At 47.4% G+C, this 25595-nt stretch overlaps 1 long non-coding RNA gene across 1 annotated transcript; it reads right to left on the reverse strand.

The window, feature by feature from the left end:
• Nucleotides 1–1076: 1076 nt before the first annotated feature.
• Nucleotides 1077–24539, reverse strand: LOC121434793. Its single transcript, XR_005972508.1, has 3 exons — nucleotides 24394–24539; nucleotides 23193–23617; nucleotides 1077–1166 (listed from the first exon to the last, which is right to left on the reverse strand). It is a non-coding gene; the product is annotated as an uncharacterized LOC121434793 (long non-coding RNA).
• Nucleotides 24540–25595: the final 1056 nt, after the last annotated feature.

A 25595-nucleotide genomic window follows, 5' to 3' on the forward strand; every position in this document is an offset into this window, starting at 1 on the left:
GACAAGCTCGCAAGAGCTGGGAACGGAACCTGGAGCACACTGCACAGCCTGCCAGCAGCTCCACAGGTAGAAGAGTGTCCTTTTAAGTCCAAGCTGGTCTAAGCCCCTTTCAAGCACCATGGCTGTTTTCTGCTTCTTCCCGGCAGCTGGTCTGGTCTCACAGTCATCTTTGTAGCTTGGCTTGTCTGAGAGTAACTCTGAGAAGCTTGGCTTGTAAAATCTTGGGGAGGAGAGAAAGAGAGAATTTGGTCAGTTTTAGAGAGTTCCTTCCTGAAGCTGTTTTGAATTGCTGACCTTCCTGTTTAAGGAGCTTCCCTGCAGGCTTGAATGTCCCAGTCTCTGAGGAAAGGACTACACAGCACTGACACTGGACAACACAAACTCTTGCTTACATAAGAGCAGTAAGCAAGAGCACCTTTGGGCAAAGGCTGAGTATGCTATCGCGAGGAGCAATGGCCTAAAATGCTACATACTTACTGGTACAGCCACAAAAAACTAAACTAGGCATAAAGAAAAGGATAAGTAGGCTAGGACACTAAGATTCAATAAGATCTAAAGTCAGAGAAGTAAGCCAAGAGGTTGAGGATTCCCCAAAACAACAAGCAAGGCAATTCTGAGGGACCGAGACGGTCTCGTTGTCCTGACTGGCATCCGAGGAAGAACAGCAGCACACGTGCGGGCCAAGGCCAAGGCTCCCACTCCTCAGAGCCGTCATGGACTTCTCCAGCAAGTGCTGGCATTGCTTCATGCCCTTCAGGGTCTCCACCGGCAAAAAATTCGGGGGAGGAAGCAAGAGAGTTCAATCTACAAAGAGGTTGGAGAGAATGAATTTATAGGGTTGTTCTGCAACCTCACATGCTAAACATAGCACATAGGTGCGGGCACACACAGATGGACACGAGAGACAGGCAGGGAGAAGAGGGGAGACAGAGAAATATGTGAGACAATGTAAATGATTTTAAGTGTTTGACAAGGCGTCCTGGCTCTCAGAGCTCAACCATCTGTCTGAAATAGGCTAAGGTTGGAGGCAACATACATACCAAAATGGAGCCGAAATCGACTGACTGCTAAGTCCAGGCTAGTACAGGGTAGTGGTAGGTGTGGACTGAAGTCGCTAACCATTCCGGGAAGGAGGTGTGTCACAGCTTGAGGTGGGCCAGACAGAGCTGGAAAGAGAAGAAAGAGTTGACCTAAAGGCAGTGTAGCCTGGTGGGAAAAAATCTAAGTCTAGGAAGCATCAGGCAAAGACCAAGTGGGGACAGCGCAGTGATGTCTGCTGACGTGATGCTGGGTGTCCACTTTGAGCCAGGCAAAACCAAGAGGCTGAAGCCTCTGGCCATGGAACTGACTGACAGTTCTCAGTGCTGGGAGCTGGGGAGTTCACTGGGAGCAATAGTGCTGCTGAGAGTGACCTGGGACTCCAGTCTGCATGGAGGATTCCCAAGAAAAGGCTCACCTATGAGCCTGCCTGAAGAGGAGTGATTTCCTTATCTTAATTGATATGGAGAGAATCCCAGATTGCATAGGAAGGGGAAACTCTAGTGCAGCACAAGCAAGCAAACTTCTCCCTGCTCTTGACTGTGGATACGGGATGAGTGGCCACTTTGCATGTGTGCCTTGACTCACTGTGATAACGCAGTGTAACCTGGAAGTGTAAGTCACCATCTGCACAAAGGCAAAGAAAATAGAACGGCATTGTTCCGGATCATCACACTGACAACCCAGGGAAAACAGGTGACTGATGGTTCTCTTACTTCCGGCAATAACAAGCTTTGGTTCCCAACTTGGGCTCTGTGGCACCCAGGGTACACGGCCTAAGGAATTCTGCCAAGGAGCTGAGGGATGTCTGTCAGTGCATGGCACGTGACAGGAGACAGCAAGGAGGAGCTTTCAGAGGCCCTGAGCATCCTCCAGTAGTGACCTTCCGAGGAGAAGCGGTTACAACGAGAGGAAAGCCTGTGAGCCTCTACTTGCTGCTCTCACCGCCATTCCACTGAGGGAACTTGTCCCCAGCACGCTGACTGAAGCACAGGTGAAGAGCACAGATTCCAAGATTTCTCCCATTTAAAAAATTACCAGTGATCTGAAAAGACAGGACCTCTGCCCAGGTGGCCCTTTGCCAGGTCCCATCTTCAGAGGGATTCTAGGTCTGGGCATTGAAAGGAATGACCTGTGTCACAGTACACAGTGGTAGGGGGAGGAAGAGAGAGGCTGGCACCCATTTACCTCCAGACTAGAGATGGTGGTGACGATGCAGATGATGATGTCTGACCTAGTGATGATGGCCTCCTGACCTGCACACAGAGACCATGGCTGCCAGGGGTCCACGTGCACCAGGAGGCTGAGGGAGAAGTGAGAGGGTGAAAAACCATGGGATGAGAAGGACGGTGATTCCCAAGAACCCTGAACATAAGCCAGCCCACACCTTCCTGAGGCCCTGACAATGAACAGATAGATCCTGAAGGAAAATGGGGCACAGACAAAGGGAGGATTATCCACACAGTGAGTCACAGGGGACAGAGTGCTCAGTAGGAGAGGACAGCGGGGAGGCTGCACAGATGGCGTGGGAATATAGGCCCTCCCCATGTTCCTGGATTGGCAAGGCTTACCCTAGGACCAGGCAATGGCTGTTCAGAGAAGACAAGGTAACTGAAGATGAAAGCAGAGAACACTAAAGTTAAAAGATGTTCACGAGGTCTTCGCTGGTGAGAGACGCAGCTGATGCAGATCCAGGTGTCCTGGCTGGTGCAGGCTCTTGGCATCAGGGAAGTCTAGCTGATCAATGCACTATGTCAGTGGGTTGTTTGCCCACACAAAACACCTCCTATGGAGAAGGCAGCTGGGACCCACAAGTTAAAGAGTGTACTTATTTTTAAGGGGAGGGGAAGGGAGCTTGGCTGAAAATGAAGTTTCAAAGTTCAGGGAAAAGAACAGATCCCACCAGAGGCATGTGAAAGTTTTCCATTCAGGGATCCCTTACTGGGCTCCTCCTCCTGCTGCCTCTTCCAGTGGGGCCACTCTGGTGTTAGTCAAAGGCAATGCTTGCCTATTCGGCAGCCTCGCACAGCAGAGTCTCCACAGGCAATCCCTGGTTGCCCTCATCAGTGACCTGAAACATCCTATGTTGTGAGACGAAGATGGTCCAGGTGGCAAGGGCAGGTTGTTTCGGCAGCCGACACATGGGGCAGACACAGCCTTAGTCAGTAGGGCATGGCTAGAAGTGGGGATCTTCTGGGAACACCATAGAGAGGCATGGGGACCCTTCTGGCCATCATCTGCCCTGATAGGTCAAAGGTGGGCTTACTGAGCTTCCTTCCAGGTAATGGCCAGTTGTTGAAGAAGGTACCGGAAATGGTGGAGGGGCAGGGTCTGCCCTCATGGCTGAGGTGGTGGAGTGAAGCCTGTGGTCTGCCAGTTCTTTTAATATTATATTTGTCTCTCTGAGATTTTACATGGAAAATTTACATTTTTTGTACAGGAGTATGCGCAGGGAGATACTCGAAGGAACACATAATCACAAAAGGCAGGCTTTGTGAAGAAAAGAACGACATTTCGACAGCTAGCATCAGCCTGAAAGTGCTGTCATGGCGGTCACACTGTTCATCAAGACCTGATGCCCCAAGACATCCTGCTGGACGCAGAGGGCAACGTGAACCTGGGAGACTTTGCCCTCGCTGCCAGGTGTGGAGCTGGCACTGAGATTGAAGAATGAGTACCCTGTATATAAAGGCTGTAGGCTGGGCTACATTTCTGTCCCAACAGACCAGGGAGCCGATTTCTGTGACCCGTGAGACTCCTTGGTAAATATCTCCATTCTAATTGTTGGTTTCAGGCTTTGGCACAACTGTTTCTGGACAGGCGGCCGGTAACAAGCCTCATGACCTGCTTTCCCCAGGAATAAGAACCTAGACAGGCAATTTAATAATGTGTTGTGTGTGCACCATCAGCCAGGATGGACTTGGCACCGTGGCACTGGCCTCCCGTCATGGCGTTTACATGCTAGCGGCAATAAGAGCAGTGGAAGGAGACAAAGAGACATCTAGTCATGACTTACGTGGCAGCCCTAAGGAATGGTTATGAAGCGACACATCATTTGCCTCTCCCAGATTTTAAATACGCAACGTTACACTTTCAAAGGGATGGAGTATGCGACGGGAGGAAATTTGAGGAAGCAGATAACTAGAAGAGGGCAGGCTGCCTGAGTGAGGAAATGTTTGGGTAGCTAGTGTCAGCCATATAGGGTTGCCATGACCACGGATGGTACTGTCCATAGAGACGTGAAACCCGAGAGCATCCTGCTCGATACAATAGGGCAACATAAAGCTGGGAGACTCTGGCCTCGCTTCCAAGTGAGGAGCAGGCATCATGCTGCAAGGGCGCAGTGGGACTGAGATCTCCAATGCTCCAGAACTAGTTCTGAGGAAAGGGTATGATGGGAGGAAGGCAGATTATCTGGAGTCTGGGTATAATGCTCTATTTTATCCACCACGGGCACCACCCCTTCAGAGGAAGGACCTTGGAAGAGACTTGAGAGTAATATAAAAAAAGGAAGCTATGACACCCCAGCTTACATTTCCAAACACCTTCGTGATCTTATGTTAAAATACTCAGTGTTGCCACAGAGAGGAGGCCCAACATGGAAGAACTTGGGAACATCCATGGTCAAGAACCCTCAGGAAAACATCCCTAGTAGGCCCTACCCACATCCTGTCACTGTACATGGACCCGTCTTATGTTGGGTTTGGTATCAACCAGATCTCTCACTCCTTATATAAAAGAAAATATCGTGAGATTATGGGGACGTACCTACTATTAGAAAGGGAACACAGGGGTTTGATCCTATCACCTTAGTCAAGCCTGTAACCCCGGGATTTCACCTCCACCATCTCTGGTATATCCTTGTGGTCATCACCTGAGAAGCCAGTGAGCCCGCTCACCTTTGTCCTTTTCCACACCGAGTCTTCAGAAGGGGTTATGCCTGATGTACTGACAATATCAGGGCAGAGGATGACCAGAAGGGCCCCTACACCTCTACGGTGTCCCCGTAAGGGGAGCCGTACTTCGAGCCATGCCCCACTGACCGAGGCTGCATCTGCCCCGTGTGTCTGCTGCAGCACGTTGGAAGAGGAAATGCCCCTGCCACCCACACCTGACTCTGACGCTGAGACAGCGTCTTCTGCTCACAACACCTGGTGCTGCTGGATACTGAGAAGGCAATAGGGGCAGGCCTGTCAAGACTGTGCTGCTTCTTGGTGCGCCATATGTACAACCCTGGTGTGTGTGTTCAGCAACAGAGTGGCCCCACTGAGAGAGGCAGGAGGAGGAGCCCAGTAAGGGATCCCTGAGTCCGTGACTGGGGATCTTTTGGATCCCTCCCGTTTGACCTCTTGTTCCTCTGTATTCTTTGAGCATCGGGGTATGTGTGGCGGGGGGAGTATGGGTGGGGGGTTATGAACTCTTCCCTCCTGAACATTCCCGTATCATTCTCAGTTTTCAGAGCCGAGGCGGCAGACCCTGGCCCTGTGCCTTTACTATGTCAGGACCTCACTTAAAGCAGAGTCACTGAGTGACCCCACTCTGACCTTTTCCAGAACCAGCGTTCATAACAGCACACGCCTGATATGAAACCAGGGCAGATGACCACAAGTGCCTCCAGGCTTCTGTGCAGGCTCCAGAAGCTCTGCCCCCTGAGAAAGGTCAGCTCTGGAGAGTCAAGGGCAGCTGGAGCCCATGATGCCTGTTCCAGCTTCAGTTTCAGCTTAGCAAAGCTCATTTCCGGAACTCCCCGAGGAGCTAGATATCGTGCCATGCTGCCCATTGCTGTGGTTCATTGGCATCCAGGCTTGATAGGTCTATTCTTGCACCTCCCCTTACAAACGTCCTTCCTAAAAGCCAGAAATGACATGAGATTCTCACTGAAATGGCCACTGAAGCGTCATTCTTGCTTAGAGTGCCCGAGGAAATGTCACAGGGGTGGGAAGTGTCTCCTTAATTTTCATTCTCTTTTGTTGTCCAAAGAGAGAGACTCATCAGGCTGACCCCAGCTCCCCCATAATATCGGGGTGAGACTTCACCAGGACCTGTCTGCACAGGAGCACAATGACCATCTAGCTTCATGGCCTGCATCCCCTGAATGAACAGCCTGAAAAATAAATTTAAAGTGCTATGCATGACTGGCCAAATTGCATTTGGCTTTTTCAGTCTGCATTATTATCATCTAAGAGACAACCCGGTGGCCAGAAAAGTTGTCGGACGCATGAACAGAAAGCACGGAGAAGGATCTGTGCTACATTTTCATCAGAAACGCCCGTTCTCCGAAGCTCACAGCATCTGAACCAAGCCTGCCTTCTCCACATTACGGTGGCATCGATTTTCACTTAGTAACTGAACGTGGTAGAGAGGATCCTGATGGTTGCAGGAAGAAGAGGCATGAACCAATCTCAACAGATCATTACAGCGATCAGATACTGCCTCAGATGAAAGCTGAAACCACTCGCTTGGATACAGACTACAGTTTCAAGGCCACTGACATTGGACTCAATTCTAAGGGTAGATATGGATGCTAGAACTGACCCTTCACTGCTCCCATGTTCTAAGAAGAGGATGTAATAAGAATGATGGGTGGAGTTTTGGCAGGATCCTCTCTGAGTTTTGAGCAATGGGTACCTCTGCTGCATAAAAGTGTCCCCTTGTTTTCATTTACTTCTATTTTCCCAGGAAGGAATTCCTCCCAGTTCTCCCCTAGTAGAGCCCAGCTCCCCCGCGTTCATCAGTGCCTGCCCTTTGCATGAGATGCAGCAACTCTCAGAAGCAATGCCCTTGTCACCTGAGCAGCACCTTGATTTGCAATCTGCTTCCACCTTTGAAGGCGCCCCAGAAGGAGGTCTGCAGAATGAAGGCCTGCCTTTCACAGCTCTGCTGCTGCAGCTCAAAAGAGATGTGTACTGGTATCTTCCCGGATTAAATGGCCAGGCCCTCAACCTGTGTAATAGTTTCCAGACGGGCCTTCAGGAGGGAGGCAGGGACAGATTTTGCGATGAGGACAAGTTTTTTTTTTTTTTAAATTTATTTATTATGTATAGTGTTCTGCCTGCATGCCAGAAGAGGGCACCAGATCTCATTACAGATGATTGTGAGCCACCATGTGGTTGCTGGGAATTAAACTCAGGTCCTCAGGAAGAGCAGCCAGTGCTCTTAACCTCTGAGATATCTCTCCAGCCCGAGGGCAAGGTTTTTAGCAGGCACTTAAGTGCAGCTAGAAAGAAGTCCCTGTCCTAGGAGGACCAAGAGAGAAACAGCCCCTGCAGAGCAGGAAGGGTCCTCACCAGGAGCCCACTCTCTGTTACCTGATGCCTTCTAGCTTTGAGGCATTTTCCTCTAGTCCCTGTGCAATCACTAAGGGGCTGAAGACCAGGACACATCAAGGAAGGGAAAGTGCTTTCAAGATACTTGATAATTTTCTGCCTTTCGGGAGTCTTTCCGGATGTTTTATAGGCAGTGGATTTCCCATGGAGAGAATGGCCAAGCTAGTTTTGAAGAGTCAGACAATGTATTTTTCCCTCTGGCAGGCTTCTTCTGAGTGTAGACAGGCTTTGTGCCCATCTCACTTGTCCCCCAAGTTCTGACAGCATTTCAGTGCAGGGGTCCTTGTCCTCTTCAGACTGTGACTACAGCTTCCTGAAATTTCTTTCCCTTTCACTACTGGGAGTACAGCCTGAACCCAGTCTTAAAGAATTCCCGGGAATGCATCTCACTACTATTGTGCTCATTGTTGTAATAAGATTGGAGGGCTGGGCTGTGTCCCGCCACCCGGCTAGCTTTACCCCGAAAATAATTACACAGAAACTGTATTCTTTTAAACACTGCCTGGCCCATTAGTTTCAGTTTCTTATTGGCTAGCTCTTACATATTAACCTAACCCATTTTTTTTTGTGGGATTCTTTTTATTTTATTGTAATTTATTTATTTATTAAATGTTTCTGCCTCCTCCCTGCCACCACATCCCATTTCCCTCTCCCTCCCCCAATCAAGTCCCCCTCCCTCATCAGCTCGAAGAGCAATCAGGGTTCCCTGACCTGTGGGAAGTCCAAGGACCACCCACCTCCATCCAGGTCTAGTAAGGTAAGCTTCCCAACTTCCTAGGCTCCCACAAAGCCAGTAGTGCAGTAAGATCAAAAACCCATTGCCATTGTTCTTGAGTTCTCAGTAGTCCTCATTGTCCACTATGTTCAGCAAGTCCGGTTTTATCCCACGCTTTTCAGACCCAGTCCAGGTGGCCTTGGTGAGTTCCCGATAGAACATCCCCATTGTCTCAGTGTGTGGGTGTACCCCTCATGGTCCTGAGTTCCTTGCTCCTGCTCTCTCTCCTTCTGCTCCTGATTTGGACCTTAAGATTTTAGTCCGGTGCTCCAATGTGGGTCTCTGTCTCTGTCTCCTTTCATCGCCTGATGAAGGTTACAAAATGCCTTCTCTCCGTTTCCTGGGTCCCGTCGCTGGACAAGAGCTCTTTCACCACTCAGAAGGGTCTTCAGGACCAGGACCAGGCTCCCCGTTTGCCAGGGACCTCGCCAACAAAAGGCCTACCCCTCTGCAGGCCAGCCACTAAAACAGAGGAACTCCCACTGCCCTCTGCGCTGAGCTCCCTATCCAGTGCCCAAACAGGCTAAACTGGGTGTTCCCGCGGCCCCACGGAAGGGAGGGGGAGTGAAGGAGGTCCCTGGGGGCAAGCTGGGATATGCCAGGGAGAGAGAGGTCACAGCAGAGGAGGAGCAGCCCCAGCAGAGAGTACCAGCTCTCGCAGGCTAACTGGGGGATCAAGGGGGTCGGGGAATGCCCCCGCTCCTTTTCCTGTGTCCCGCCACGGGCCAAGAACACTCTCCCCACTCAGGGTGGTCTTCAGGGACAGGACCAGGCTCCCCGTTCGCCCGTGGACCTCGCCAATAAAAGGTCTACCACTCTGCAGGCCAGGCCTCCAAAAACCTACTTGATTTAGTTGTAGTGTGGCAATCTGCTCTCAGTGAGGGCTTCACTGTTTCATGCTTGGACTATCCCGCATCCGCTGCATCTCGCAGAGTCTCTGCGCTGGGTCTGCGTGCTGGTGTCCCCCCAACCCATTTCTAATAATCTGTGTAGCCCACGAGCTGGCTTACCAGGAATGATCTTAACCTGCATCTGCCTGGAGTGGAAGAATCATGGCGACTCCTTGACTCAGCTTCTTTCTCCCAGCATTCTGTTCTGTTTACTCCGCCTACCTAATTTTATGTCCTATTAAAGGGCCAAGGCAGTCTCTTTATTTAACCAATGAAATTAACACAAAACAGAAGACTCTCCCCCATCAGCTCATGTCCTCAACTACAGTAGAATCCTTGACTGGGGTATCATCCCTGTGGGTGGCTATGGAGGCCCTATCAGCCTACCCATGCTGGACAGCAGGACACTTCAAGTTCCTTCTATGATGCCAGTAAAATTCCACTACCCTAACAAGATAAAAATTACAAGAAAAATGGAAAAATAAGCCAACATCCTTAACGACATAAAACCATAGGTGCAAAAATTTTCAGCAAAATACTTGCAAACTGAAGGAAGGCATACATCAAAATGATTATCTACCACAAACATTTTGGTTTTCCCCAGGAAATGTAAGTTTACATACTTAAATTTATACATTTAAAAATTACAGAAATTAGTTAAAAGGCGAATATTATACAATATTTTCTACTGAGAAAGGAAAGCCCTTTGACAAATCTGATGATTCATGATAAGTGACCCAAAGAGAGTAGTAATATAGGGGTCGTCATATTTTAACATAATAAAGGTTTTTAGATCCCAAACTCATAGACAATGTCATTCTAAATGGAGCAAAACTCAAAGCAATTAATTACATTAAAATCTGTAAAGAGACAGAGCTGTCCACTATTCCCATTCATTTTCAGCATATTGCTTGGAGCCTGAGAAACATCAGTCATGGAAGATAAACAAATTAAAGGGATCCAAGCAGCAAAAGAAGAATTTTGTACCATCTATATTTGTAGATGATATTATATTACTCATAAATCAAAAACTAAAACCCCTAGAAATTATTAATGCATCCAGAAGGGTATCCAGAAGATGAAATCACTAACAAACATCATTAGTACTTTTATACCTATAACAACAAGCATGCAGAGAAAGTGATCATTTCAACATCCCGTGCACAATAGCTTTAGTAAAGCTTATGATCTAGAAATATAACTAAAAAAGGAGGTAAAGATCCTCTACCAAACCAACTTTTAACCCTTTTTCGTTACTGAGCTCTACATTTTTCTCTGCTCCCCTCCCTGCCTCTCCCCAAATGCAGTCAGCATGCTACAGTGGCAAATTCTTCAAGAAACCCCCAGACTAGCAAAGGAAATTATCTTCATGCTTTTGAGATGTGTGTAGAAACTAGAAATGTCATGAGGAGATAGAGCCCCCTATATGAGGAACACCTCTGCAGAAGTGGCCACATAAAGTGAGTTGAACCAACCCCAGCTTGTGGCAGTTGGGACTTGCCCATCCCCCACAGTTCTGCCCACCAACTGCCATTCTCAAATGGGGCCTGTCTCTCAGCCTCCCTTTCACCTTCATTCTCTGCCACCAAAGTATCCCCTGCCTCTGAGCAGGACCAATGGTCAGACACATGTCTGTCCTAGGTTACTTTGCATTAATGTCACAAACATCACCAAGGAAAGTAACTTGGGGTGGAGAAGGGTTATTTGACTCACACATCCTTATCATTTACTCTAACACAAATTCTAGTTGCTCTTAATAAAAACCCAGAGTCAAATATAAGGGTTAATGCTGAGGATCAGGGAAGTAAGGGGCCAAGCCCTAGAGTTCTTATGCTCAGAAAGGAAGGGAGATCCTGTCCTGCTTACAGAAGGATCCTGCATTACAGATTGCATCTGTCTCCACCAAGCCTCAGACTGCAGTGAGCTCTTGTCTCCTCCCTCAACTTTCTTTCTCTGCTCAGCCACATCTGTGTAGATCTATGTAAGGGTCTGCAGCAGACTTGCCTCTGGGTCAGTACAAGGAGAGGGAGGGAAAATCGGTGGAAATGTGTGTGGTCTCAAAGGGTGAAGTTCTGTCCACAGTTAGGGAGGCTTTGGTGATCCCTTTGTGACTTGGAAAAGGGAAAGGAAGAAGGATGAGAGCACATCTCCAGCTTTGATGGGGACATCTGGGACTTACTTTTCTTCTTGCTATGAGAAGACACCTAAGAAAAGCAACCCAAGAAGGAGGGTATGCTCGGGCTCAGACTTTGTTGCCACAGTACATCATGGTGGGGAAAGCAGGTCAAAGGAGAGAGAGCAACTGGTCACACTGTGTCACAGTTAGGAGTCCCTGTCAGCTGACTGCTGAGGTTCCAGTAATTTCCTCAGATTTTCACAATTGGTCACACTGTGTTACAGTCAGGAGTCCCAGTCAGCTGACTGCTGAGGTTCCAGGGAGAGCAACTGGTCGCACTGTGTGTCACAGTCAGGAGTCCCTGTCAGCTGACTGCTGAGGTGCCAGTGACAACAACTGGTCACTGTGTGTCACAGTCAGGAGTCCCTGTCAGCTGACTGCTGAGGTTCCAGGAGTTTTCTCAGATTTTCACTGCTGGCGATGCAGCCTGAGGAACTGTTCCACACATAATCTTCAGGGCGGGTCTTACTAACTCAGAGACACTTCTTTCAGAAACACCCTCAGATATGTGCCCCAGATATCTGCCTCTTAAGCAAACCTAGAGCCTGTCATAGTACCCAGAGCAGGTTCAGGTCTGGGAATCCAAGGTGCGCTTAAAGAGAAGAAAAATATTTCACAAAAATCACTTCAGGCCAAGAAACGGGAGGGCTTAACAAGGGGAGGGGAGGGCACAGAAGGATGATCTGGAAAAAAACTGTGGACTCAAGCTGAGTCAGCTCCTGCCCGGGAAGATGTTGCTGACAGACACACTGTGGAGTCAAGCTGAGTCAGCTCCTGCCCGGGAAGATGTTGCTGACAGACACACTGTGGATGATAAATACATCTTGATCCTGGAGCCACCAACTCAATAGTCCCTGCCACTTCTCAGTATGCAGAACAGGAAGGAAGAAGTCTCTGACAGAGAGGGCAGGAGTACTGGTTGGCTCTGCCAACTTCACACAAATGAGTCACAGGGGAGGGGAAACTCAGTAAGAAATTGGCTCCATCACTTTGTCCTGTGGTCATGTCTGTGGACCATTTCCTTCATCATTGATGAGGCTCTACCAGCTCGCTGTGGGGGGGCCAGCCCTGGGCAGTGGTCTTGTTTCATATGAGAAACCAAGCTGAGCAAGCTAACTTTACCCCAGGGCTCTTGCCTCTGCCCCTGCTTGAGTCCTTACCCTGACTTTCCTCGGTGATCGGCTTTGATTGGGATATACAAGCTAAATAAACCCTTTCCTCCCTAAGATGCTGTTGGTCATGGTGTGGGACAGCAAGCTCTTGAATGCTGGCCCCACTGCCATGGAGTGCCCTAGTCCCTTCCTTCAGGAGGAGGAGGTGTGCTCACGATTGGGAAGATGAGTCGGAACAGAGTGGACGTTTTACTTTGGTCTCTCAGTTTCCACCACTCCTTATGAACTAGTTTATGTTTGTCTCAAAGACAGCAAGAGATTAAAATCTGGTTCAGAGGCAAGATCCAAAATAGAGACTCTCAGGAACTATGAGATAGGATTGGCTGGAGATGGCTCGAGAAGCAGATGAGAGGGGGCAACCGTGCTCTAGCAGCTGCCCTGATCGTCCCTGGTCACTGGTCAGAAGGCCAATCAACACTCAGGATCACAAGAGAGAAATCAGATCTTCTATCTATAAGGAGCTGAGTCGCCAGTGATTGCCCAGGACGCCATGAGGCGAACAGGCACAAAAACAGCGTAGGGCCCTCTTCTTCCAACCACCACTGCTTCCTAAAGAAGAAAGCAACCCCATGCCCAAGAGACCCCAGGGGGCACGTCCTACTTTCTGAGCATTCATACTTAAAAGTGCCCCCTTCCTCCACAACAGTGGCCCCTGGACCAGAACCAGGACTAACAGGTTCAGGATAGAGAGTGTCCAAGAGCTCCCCATGCCCACGCCCTTTATTCCCCTAGCCCCAAGAATGGAAGACTGTAAACATGGCCTTGACAGAATCTGCTAATGACTCTGTTTCTTTGTAGGACACCTGTTCAAACTGCACACATCCTTAAGAAGCCAGACATGGTTTGAGGTTGTCAGGATCCAGCTACAAAGGCCACTGCCAATGTGCTGGTTGGAATTTCTAAACAAAGAAGCATCTGTCTGTCTCTCTGTTCCACTTAAGCAGAAGCGGAGGGACGCTAGTTGCATTTTCCTAAGTAGGGGAAAGGTGCCTGTGGCCCAACATGGAGACAATCACTACAGGCTATAGCCTGCTGGGACTGGAACATTTCAAGCTTTTACCTCAAAAATAGTGACTAAGATAGAAGAACAAGTGTCCTGTATATAAAAGGCTGTAGGCTGGGCTACATTTCTGTCCCAAAAGACTAGGGAGTTGATTTCAGTGACCTGTGGGACCACATCACTGGCACAGTAACTGGAGCTATTTATCTGAGATATGGCAAGACCTTTCTGGAAAGGAGGGCAGTGAACAACGAGGTTCATGGACGTCTGTTCAAAGTATGATGACCTACACAGCCAATTTCATGGGGTGCGCCCCATTGGCAAGGGTGGATTTGGCACTGTTTTATTGGCGGTGCACCGACGCATTCAAATGCTCGTGGCAATAAAAATGATGGAAAGGAAACATTTTTGTCTCCTCGAAACTGAAGTCTTCACAAAACTTTCCCACCCAAATATCATTCATCTTTTTGAGATTTTAAATGGAAAGAATTTTACGTTTTTGGTACAGGAGTATGCGCAGGGAGGAACTCTGAAAGAACAAATATTGGAAGGCAGGCTTCCCGAAGAAAAGGCAAGAACAACATTTGGACAGCTAGTTTCAGCCTTAAAGTATTGCCACGACCAAAACATCATCCACAGAGACCTAAAACCTGATAACATCTGCTAGATGCAGAGAACAAAATAAAACTTGGACTTTGGCCTTGCTACCAGATGTGCAGCTGGCACTGTGCTAAAAGGGCGTTTGAAACCAAAATCTATTAGGCCCCAGAACTGGTACTAAATAAAGAATATGATGGAAGGAAGGAAGGCAGATGTGTAGAGCCTTGGAGTGGTTCTGTATTTTGCTACCACTGGGTACCATCCTTTCAGAGGAAGCACCCTGAAAGAAGTTGAGGAAAACATTATCATTAACAGCTATGACATCCCTGCACATGAAGAAAAACTAATTCATCAAATTCTAACAGTTGCCCCGGAGAGACGGGCGGTGGTGGCGCACGCCTGTAATCCCAGCACTCGGGAGGCAGAGGCAGGTGGATACCTGTGAGTTCGAGGCCAGCCTGGTCTACAAAGGGAGTTCCAGGACAGGCTCCAAAGCCACAGAGAAACCCTGCCTCGAAAAACCAAAAAAAAAAAAAAAAAAAAAAGAGAGACCCTTCTTCGAAACCATCATCCAAAACCCATGGGTCAAGAGTCCTAAAATAAACATCCAGATCCAAAATTATAGACAACCTATTAATCATGGCTTTCCAAGAAACATCATCTTTGAGTCCCTGAGGAACAGGAAATGTGACAAAATAATGGGAATGTATTGAATATTAAAAGAACTGGCAGACCACAGGTTTCACTCTACTACTTCAGCCACGTGGGCAGACCCTGCCCCTCCACCATTTCCGGTACCTCCTTCAACAACTGGTCGATCCTGGAACGAAACACCAGTGAGCCCACCTTTGACCTATCAGGGCAGATGATGGCCAGAAGGGCCCCCATGCCTCTATGGTGTTCCCAGAAGATCCCCACTTCTAGCCATGCCCCATTGTGTCGGCTGCAGACACAATGTGCCCTTGCCACCTGGACCATCTTTGGCTCACAACATTGGGTGTTTCAGGGCACTGATAAGGACAACTGGGGATTGTGTGTGGAGACTCTGCTGTTGCATTAAAAATAAACGCACTCTTTAACTTGTGGGTCCCAGCTGCCTTCTCCATAGGAGGTGTTTTGTGTGGGCAAACAACCCACTGACATAGTGCATTGATCAGCTAGACTTCCCTGATGCCAAGAGCCTGCACCAGCCAGGACACCTGGATCTGCATCAGCTGCGTCTCTCACCAGCGAAGACCTCGTGAACATCTTTTAACTTTAGTGTTCTCTGCTTTCATCTTCAGTTACCTTGTCTTCTCTGAACAGCCATTGCCTGGTCCTAGGGTAAGCCTTGCCAATCCAGGAACATGGGGAGGGCCTATATTCCCACGCCATCTGTGCAGCCTCCCCGCTGTCCTCTCCTTCTGAGCACTCTGTCCCCTGTGACTCACTGTGTGGATAATCCTCCCTTTGTCTGTGCCCCATTTTCCTTCAGGATCTATCTGTTCATTGTCAGGGCCTCAGGAAGGTGTGGGCTGGCTTATGTTCAGGGTTCTTGGGAATCACCGTCTTTCTCATCCCATGGTTTTCCACCCTCTCATTTCTCCTTCAGCCTCCTGGTGCACGTGGACCCCTGGCAGCCATGGTCTCTGAGAGCAGGTCAGGAGGCCCTCATCGCTAGGTCAGACATCATCATCTGCATCGTCACCACCATCTCTAGTATGGAGGTAAATGGGTGCCGGCCTCTCTCTTCCTTGGCCTGCCACTGTGCCCTGTGACGCAGGTCATTCCTTTCGATGCCTAGACCTAGAATTCCTCTGAAGATGGGACCTGGCAAAGGGCCACATGGACATAGGTCCTGTCTTTTCAGATCACTGGTTGTTTTTTAAATGGGAGAAATCTGGGGATCAGGGCTCGCAGATGAGCACCTGTCTGAGGACGTGTCACAGGGTCAAGAGCGTCTCCTTGCTTTTTTTTTTTTCTTTTTTTTTTCCTGTTATCCCAGAAAGTACATTCCCAGCTTCCCCGTGTTCATCTGTGCTTGGGCTTTGCGTGAGATTTGGCAAACTACCAGGAGCAATGTCCTTGATACTGGGAAATACCCTGATTTCGGGGACCTTTGTATCAAGTATTATGGTTGCTGAGCCAAGGCGTCTCCTCAACCTGTCTGGATAGGAGCATGGTGACCACCTAGCCCCATGTCTGACCCCGCCCCCCTGAAAGAGGGGACTGAAGAGTCAGTTCAAGGTGCTATGTACCATCGGCCAGGGTGCACGTGGATCTCTAGAAATGGCCTGTTGTGTCCTTACCAGTACCTAGGTGGCAAAACAGCTGTAGAAATTATAAAGCAGCACCTTTAGCTCATCCCTACAGAGATGGCAATAGGGTAAACAGCACAAAATCAGAACGTTACTAGCCTCTTCCACGACAGCACCAACCGTGCATTCCTTCTTTATGACTGAACATACCCCAGAGGGGAGCCTTGCACCAGCTTGTAGTGGGAGAAGGCACACTGCAGGAAGAAAAGGTGCACAAAATATTCAGGTACCTAGTTTAAGCCATCAAGATTTGCCAGGACCTTGATATCGTCCACCAAGGCCTGAAACTAGACGCAGAGGTCAATTTGAAGCTGGGAGACTGTGGCCTAGCCACCAGATGTGGAGCTGGCCCTGAGCTGCAAGGGAGCTGTGGGACCAAGAGCAGCAATGCCCCAGAACTGCTTCAGAGAGAAGAATACGATGGGAGGATGGCAGACGTGTAGAGCCTGGATGATTGAATCAGGGAGTTTTCGGAAATCTGAAGAAGCACCTGTGTCTAATTATATCAGAGATGGCGGTACTGGAAACCGTGCAACAGCCACACATCATTCACCTCTTCCAATTTGAAATGCAGAAAAATTATACTTTTATATTGATGGGGTATGTGTCAGGAGGAAATATGAAGGAGCAAATATTGGAAGAAGGCAAGCTCCATGAGGAAAAGGTGCAGAAAATATTTGGGCAGCTAGCGTCAGCCGTAAAATGCTGCCCATAACCATGACTTCGCTCAGCAAGACCGGAAGTCCCAGAACATGCTGTTAGATTAGATGCAGAGGGCGATGTGAAGCTGGGAGACTCTGGCCTTACTACCAGGTGTGGAGCTGGCCCTGAGCTGCAAGGGAGCTGTGAGAACAAGAGCTGCGACGCCCCAGAACTGGTTCCTAGGGAAGGCTACGATGGGAGGAAAGCAGATGTCTGGACTCTGTACTGTTCTATTTTATCAGCACGGGGCACCCACCCCTTCAGAGGAAGCACCCTGAAAGAGACCGAAAAGAATACAAACAATGGCACATGTAACATCCCAGTTCACATCTCTGGGCAACCTAAATTTCTCATTAACCAAATTTGAACAGTTGCCCTAAATAGGAGACCCTCCATTAGAGATATTCAGCAACATTCATGGGTCAAGAACCCTGAAGGAAACATCCCTAGTGAGCCCAAATCCCCAGATCCTGTAATTGTAGACATGCTCCTTCCCCATGGGTTTGCTGCCGACAAGATGGGTGGATGAGATTATGAGGTCATAACTAACATTCAAAGAGTTGGTACGAGGGGCTGGCCATGCACCTCCACCTTCTCTGATAGCTCCTTCATATATCTGGTCTTCACCTGTAACGAAGAGACAGTGAGTGACCCCACTTCTGGCTTTTCAACACCCAGCCTTTTCAACAACAGCACCCGCCTGCCTGATGTCCTGACACTTCCATGCCTCTGTGTGGTCCCCAGAAGAAGAGCCCCACTTCTAGCTCTGCCCCCTGAGCATGGCTCGGCTTTGGAGAGTCAAGGGCAGCTGCAGCCCATGATGCCAGTTCCAGCTCTGGTTTCAGCTTAGCAAAGCTCATTTCAGGAACTCCCTGAGGAGCAAAATAGCTGACCGTGCTGGTCATTGCTGTGCTTCATAGGCATCCAAGCTCGGTAGGTTTATTATTGCCCATCCCCTCCGAAACCTCCTTCCTAAAGTCAGAAATGACATGAAATTACCTTCATGCTTTTGAAATGTGTGTAGAAACTAGAAATGTCATGAGGAGATAGAGCCCCCTATGTGAGGACCACCTCTGCAGAAGTGGCCACATTAAGTGAGTTGAACCAACCCCAGCTTGTGGCAGTTAGGGCTTGCCCATCCCCCACAGTTCTGCCCACCAACTGCCATTCTCAAATGGGGCCTGCCTCTCAGCCTCCCTTTCTCCTTTATTCTCTGCCACCAAAGTATCCCCTGCCCCTGAGCAGGACCAATGGTCAGATACATGTCTGTCCTAGGTTACTTTGCATTAATGTCACAAACATCACCAAGGAAAGTAACTTGGGGTGGAGAAGGGTTATTTGACTCACACATCCTTATCATTTACTCTAACACAAATTCTAGTTGCTCTTAATAAAAACCCAGAGTCAAATATAGGGGTTAATGCTGAGGATCAGGGAAGTAAGGGGCCACGCCCTAGAGTTCTTATGCTCAGAAAGGAAGGGAGATCCTGTCCTGCATTACAGAAGGATCCTGCATTACAGAATGCATCTGTCTCCACCAAGCCTCAGACTGCAGTGAACTCTTGTCTCCTCCCTCCTTAAATTTCTCTCTGCCCAGCCACATCCCTTCCCATCTCCACCTCCCTAGTGCTGGATTTAAAGGCTTGAGACACCCAAGTAATGGATTTAAGGGCATGGACTCCCAAGTAATGAGATTAAAGGTGTTAGACATCACTGCCTAGCCTCTGGTGGCTCTGAGCTCTGATCTCCGGGCAAGCTTTATTTTTAAAAACAAACAAAACACTCACTATAATTGACCATCATTGAAGGGCAGTCAAGGGAGGAACACAACCAGGGCAGGGACCAGGAGGTAGGAAATGGAATGGAGACCTCAGAGGAGTGAGTGCTGCTGACAGTCTTGTTTTCACTGACTGACAAGCCAGCTTCCTCTACCTCCCAGGGCATCCTGCCCAGTGTTATCACAACCCCCAGTCTGTTACAGCTCAGATGGAAAGGTATCCTGGCAGTTAGGACCCCAGCACAACCCCACTGCCACTGGGACTCCTGGGCCTCTGCCTGCCCTCCCTCTCTCCCTCCCTCCAGGACCTGCCCACTGTGCCCTCTCAGCTGGTCCTGCTCTGGCCCCTGCAGCCTCTCACCCCCTGGACTCCACTGCCTCACTCCACCACAGAGGCCCTTGGAGGGAGGGCCGGCCTTGCTGGGTGCCATGCAGACCCAGCTCACCTGCTGCTGTGGGTTCCTTGTGGTCCCCTGGTACAAGCTGTCTAGCTGTCCTCAGGGACCTGGTCACTTTAGGATAGACTTTATGGAATTGCTTGGTAGAGTTGAATTTACAGAGAAAGCGAATGCTCCAAAAGGAGGGAGAGGCCTCTTTTTAATGGGGTTAAGTGCAAAAGCTGAAACTGCCCCCTGGAACTTCCAGAAGTCAAGACTCCTGTGTGTTCCCCCTGTCCTGTCTCTGGGTGACAGAGATATCACTATAGGTGACTACCCTGGCCTTTGGTAAACAGAGTACTCGGTCCTTGGTCTGCTTACAACCTATTTTTTTTCCACAAATAAAAATGCAAATGACTTCATGATTTTATTAGATGACCGTGATGAAATAAGGAACAATGAAGGTTTAGAAATTAGGCAATTTTGGCAGAAGAAATAACACACTACTAAATAAAGAGTGGTTCACAAGATAACGTAAGGAGAACATCAAAGTATTTCTGTAAATTAATGAAAGCACACAGCAAAATAACCTCTGGGGTGTACTAATCACAGTCCTAAAAGGAAAACTTGTAAGTGCTTACATTAGAAAAAAATAGTCTGGTGGTGGTGGAGCAGGCCTTTAATCCCAACCTCCAGAGGCAGCTGCAGGTGGCTATCTGGGAGTTCGTGGCCAGACTGGTCTACAAGAGCTCGTTGCAGAACAGGCTCCAAAGCTACAGAGAAACCCTGTCTCGAAAAAGAAAAAGAACCCATGGGAAAGACAGGCAGTTGCAGAGTTCAGCTATCTAACATTGAAGCTCCTGTCTGCTCAGCTAGCCTAAAAGTCCTAAGTGGGAAACAGGAGGGAATCGTATTAGACAAGAATAGTGATTCCTGGGCTGGAGAGATGGCTCAGAGGTTAAGGGCACTGACTGCTCTTCCTGAAGTCCTGAGTTCAATTCCCAGCAACCACATGGTGGCTCACAACCATCTGTAATGAGATCTGGTGCCCTCTCTGGCGAGTAAGCATATATGAAGACAGAACACTGTATACATAATAAATAAAAATATTAAAAAAAAAAAAGAATAGTGATTCCTAAATAGTGACCACACTGACGTCACTGAGCAGGAAGCTGTGAACACTCACTGTGAAATGGACAGTTGACCGTAGAATTCCATCACACTCGTCTTATACGGGAACTCCAGCTACACTGGAGTCATTGCCTAGCAGATGGCATACTTAGAGCCCTGTGGCTTGAAACCCAATGTGTTTGATCTGACCTTTTATAATATAGTAATCTCAGATCAGTTATGTTTGGGGAAGATGGTAACCAGTTAGCATCATCTATGATGTGTGAGAATGCAGGCCTTTAAGTGGATTACTGGTTGCCCAAGTCGAGCGGGACAAGAGATGGCCAGGCCCAGCTCGGTCCAATTCTACCCCGATTTCCGGCTGCTATAGGACAAATCTGCCAGCGCTTCTCTTTTCCTTGCTTTCTACAGAGTCACGCCAGTATGGTCTGGGCCTGACGACGACAACACGGTGCAGACATTTATTGAGTCCACACTGCATGTCACACAAGACATCGAATCGTTATTTCACTACATGCCAACAAATTGAAAACTGAGACTCAGAAAAGTTAAGGGACCTATCCAAGGTCACTGAGCTCAGACTGGCAATTCCAGGAACCCCATCTGATGCACAGATCACACTCCCTGCACAAACTCTCATTCCATTGCCTTCAGCTCCTCAAAATCTCTTTCAGTCATCAGAATGAGTTCACTGCCTCTGAGTGTGAAGAAAAGCAGAGTAGAACGATACGCGTTGGGCAGTGCTGTTTCTAATAAACACCCTGGCTCTGGTGCACACCCAACATTAAAATCACTAAAAATGCCGATAATTTCTTTCACAATAACCACAGTATGACTCTCTTCTGAGTCACGGGTCCTCTTTCAATACATGACATGACGTGTTTCCTTTACTGAGCTGTTATTACCTGAAGCCTGTATGTAATCACCACATAATCATAGAAGGCACTTGTGAGAAGAGTTCGAGTCAAAAGGAGCTTTCCCATCACTGAATCTCAATAATCTAGGAAGCCCAATTAACTATAATACCCATTTGCCAATATTGCAGTTACCCCAAATTTTAGTGATTGGCCATCAAGCCCTAAATTATTTCGACATACAGAATTTTTCTACTAATGCCCTTGGCTTCTTACTGAGACTCAACTGCAATGGATTTTTTAACACAAAACTGGAGGGGCTCCAACGGAATCATTAGCATTAGTAAATATCTAGTTGATGCGCTTCAGAACAGGCCCTAATGGACTCCAGAACCCGCATGGGCGGTGATTTGGGCCCAGCGCGGAAACATCCTTGTGAATAATGCACAGGACTCCACCCCTCACTCTCCAGTCCTCTGGGCTTCAAACTTGATTTCAATGGAAGACTCCACATTGGAATGCCTAATCCAGAAGAGTGAGTTTGTGTGCATTCAAACACAATATGGAAAGGCTGGGTTAATCTGCCCTCTGCACATAACTTAGTGTTCTCAGAAATAATATTAACGAATTGGACCAAACTAATGGTAATAATAATAATTAACAATAACAAGCTTGACTAAATGCTTACTTTCACTTGAAGACAGTTTGCATGCGGCACATAACTTAGTGTTCTCAGAAATAATATTAATATATTGGACCAAAATAATGGTAATAATAATAATTATTAACAATAATAAGCTTGACTAAATATTTATTTTCACTTGAAGACAGTTTGCATGCATGGACAGACAGCTGACATTCCCTGGCACATCAGGGTTTTAAGGAATTAGCTTGTTTATGATTAATTAATGAACACTTTCATGAACATGATCACAGCAAACCAAAGGCCAGAAGGTACGCTTGACGCTCTGATAGGTTTGTCTGAGACTCTGTGGGGATCCCTTGCTTGGCACAGTTACCTGTGTCAAAGTTGTGACAGTTTAGGAGGCAGCTACACCTCCAGGTTAAGAGGCGCACTTCCTGCCAGTAAACCTCAAGATTAACAAAGCCATTCCACATGACACTGTTGTCCTCTTGCTGTTCCCTAGAACACGGATCTTTCTTTTTTTTTTTTTAAAAAAAAAAAAAAACTTTATTTAACTTTATTTCATGTGCATTGGTATAACGATGTCAGATTCTCTGGAACTGGAGTTACAGACAGCTGCGAGCTGCCATGTGGTTGCTGGGAATTGAACCCGGGTCCTCTGGAAGAGCAGTCAGTGCTCTTAACCACTGAGCCATCTCACCAGCCCCGGATCTTTCTTTTTAAGTATCCTAAACATTCCCTGATCTTGTTGTTGTTTGTCTGTTCTTTGTTAAGTCGGTTGCTCTTTTTAAAAGTCAACAGTCTCTGAACTGCACTACTGCAGCAGTTCAGGAGACTGATTCATAGAGTCCCCACAACTTCATAGCTCACATTTCCCTACAGCAGCTGGAAGGTTCAGCGTCCTAAGAACTGAACACCCAAACCTCCATTTATAGGACCTGAAGTACTCAAGGTATCGAACAAAAGGTCTCAAGGTATCTGTCCCACTTCTTTAGGTTGGCTACGTTAAACAACATCAGGCACACATCAAGGTTTCGGCGATTCTCAAAGCTATCTTACTAGTTAAACACCTAATACCGAAGCGCTTTAAAAATAACAAATAACGTGGTGGCCGCAGGACCCCCAATGGTGGTGAGGACTGGGTGTCCCATTGCAGTACACTGTGGGTGCAAAAGATACTAGTGGCTGAGAGGAGGAACCCAAATTAAAGGCTTGGGAAGGTCTACAAATGAAGCCCAGATCCTGGGGAAGAAGGGGCTGCTCTCTGAGTGATGTCCCCCTCCATCCCTGGTCCACAGTTCGCCCAGAGGTGGCAACTGCCTGGAAGGTGCTGGAAGCATGGAGCACGGGTGGAGGCACTGAGCCTAGGGAGCGAGCCCTGGGACAGCCGGCAGTGCACTGGGGTGGGGGGAGACAGAGAAGCGCACTCACCAATGCTGCTGAAACTCTCTGACAAAGTTCTTCATCCTGCGGATCTTCTGGCACGGCTGCGGCTCAATGAGGTCATACATCTGGGTGGCGCTGGGTCCAGTCAACTTTGTGAAAGTGGTCCAGAGCTCAGCCCAGACAAGGGCAGGCTCATTTGCCCTCCTTTGTAAGGCAGAGCCGCGAGGCCGCAGCACAGGTGGCAGCGGGAGACTTGAGCGACAACTTCCCAGCCTGAGGCGCGATGCAGCACCAGAGCCACCGACCGCTGCCATTCTCTGAGGCCTCAGCTGCCCTCTCTCTCTCCCTTGACTTGTTCTTTAAAATATTTAACTTACTTGCTTCTCCCTTTTTAGATTGTTGCATAAAGTCCTTCTCCTAGTTTCTCCAGTTTTTCATAGGAATCAGCTTTTCCAAACTTGGGTTGTTGGCTAAACACAAAACAGTGGCGTGGCAAAACAAAACAGATTGTTTCAGTACCAATTTGGTGACAATGAATAAGTAACATTTTCTGATATCAGAATATTTTTAAAACAAGGCAAGAAACAATCATTATACAAATTCAGAATATACAAACACACGGAGAATTATATTTGCCCATAATCTAACCAAGGTAGACCTGTAAATATTTTGATATAACATCCATCACCCAAGGCTGGCTATCTTGCTGGATATTGTTCGTTAACAGAGATGTTGTCACATTCAATGTACATGCTTTATGACCTGTGTTCTCACATTCAATGTGTTATGAACATTTTCCATATTATGGCACAATATTCTAAATTATAATTAATAAAATAGTATATGCAAGTCAAACATATTCTGCCCCATGTTTTTAATACATCCCATTGATGTAGAGTAATTGTTACCTTGTTTCACTAGTTGAGAAGGGACCAAAAGAAGAAAATTTTGTGATACATGAAAGTTGCACAAAAATCACATTTGAGTATACACAAATTTTTACTATAATGGTCATCTTATCTATGACTTTCTAGTTATAATGAGACTGTAGTTACTACATGTATTATACAGCTGCTGATGCTGGGAATACTGTGTTACTCTACAGTAAATCATAACTGTATAACACTTAGTCAGAAAGTACTCCTCCAATGTATTTCATCAGTAAATCACATAGATAATATAGACTATTTAGAGATAACTGATCATTCTAACTTTCTCACAGGTCATAAAATTGTTAAGGACTAACCATGAAATCGAGGAGTGTCTGCACCGCAAAGGGGACGAGCATCAGAGTGGCGAGATAGCTGACAGAATGATGTAGGAGGGTCTTCTGTTTTGTGTTGATTTCATTGGTTAAATAAACTGCCTTGGCCTTTTGATAGGGCAGAAAATTAGGTGGGCAGAGTAGACAGAACAGGATGCTGGGTAGAAGGCAGTGTGGCAGACACCATGGCTCTCCTCTCCGAGATGGACGTAGGTTAGAATCTTCCCGGTAAGAAACGACCCTGTGGTGATACACAGATTAATAGATACGGATTAAAGCAAGATGTGAGAGTTAGCCAAGAAGAGGCTAGATGTAATGGGACAGGAAGTGTTTAAATGAATATAGTTTCCGTGTAATTATTTTAAGTAAAGCTAGCTGGGCGCCAGGCGGCGGGAAGCAGCCCGCCTCTCCTTTTACAACAACAGAATGGGAGAAAATCTTTGCAAGTGGATATGTGGTAGAGGATTAACATAGGCAATAAAGAAGGTCCCAAAGAATTAAACATGAAAACCCATCTAATCAGTAAATAGGTGAATAAATAGAACTGTTCTCAAAGGTAGAACTTCAGACAGCCAGTATGTGGAAACTGTTCAACACCCTTAGCCATCAAGAAAATGCAAATTAAACAACACTGTGATGCCATCTCACCCATAAGACCGGCTGTCACCAGGAAAACAACATGACAAAAATGCTAGGGAAGTTTCATGCTCTTTTATGCTGGTGAGAGTGTAACCTGGAGGTTTTGCTACGGAAGGGAGGCACTCACAATACACAAGATGAGTAGCAGATTAATTTGATGAGAATATGGTCCATACACACAGTGGAGTTTTATTCAGCCATAAAGAAGGTGAAATAGAGCACCTCCAGGAAAACTAATAGAGATTTTCATTAACATGATAAATCTGATGTAAAAATAAAAATGATAACATAAGCAACACAAGTCAGACTCAGAAATACATGAACCATATTTTCTGTCATATATGGACACATACTTGTGTGTGTGTGTGTGTGTGTGATCCCATATGTAGGACATATACAGACATGAAATAAGAGAGACTATGATGAGGAAGGAAAGGGAATAAATGGGGGAGGGCAAAGAGAGAAAGAAGAAAACACAATGCCCCATATGTCCCCTCATATGCAGAATCTAGACTTGGTCACACAGATGTGAAAGCAGAGGAGAA

The sequence above is a fragment of the Microtus oregoni genome, unplaced genomic scaffold (genome assembly GCF_018167655.1).
Source record: "Microtus oregoni isolate MIOR12 unplaced genomic scaffold, Mior012 000044F_ref0000062, whole genome shotgun sequence".
NCBI lineage: Eukaryota > Metazoa > Chordata > Mammalia > Rodentia > Cricetidae > Microtus > Microtus oregoni.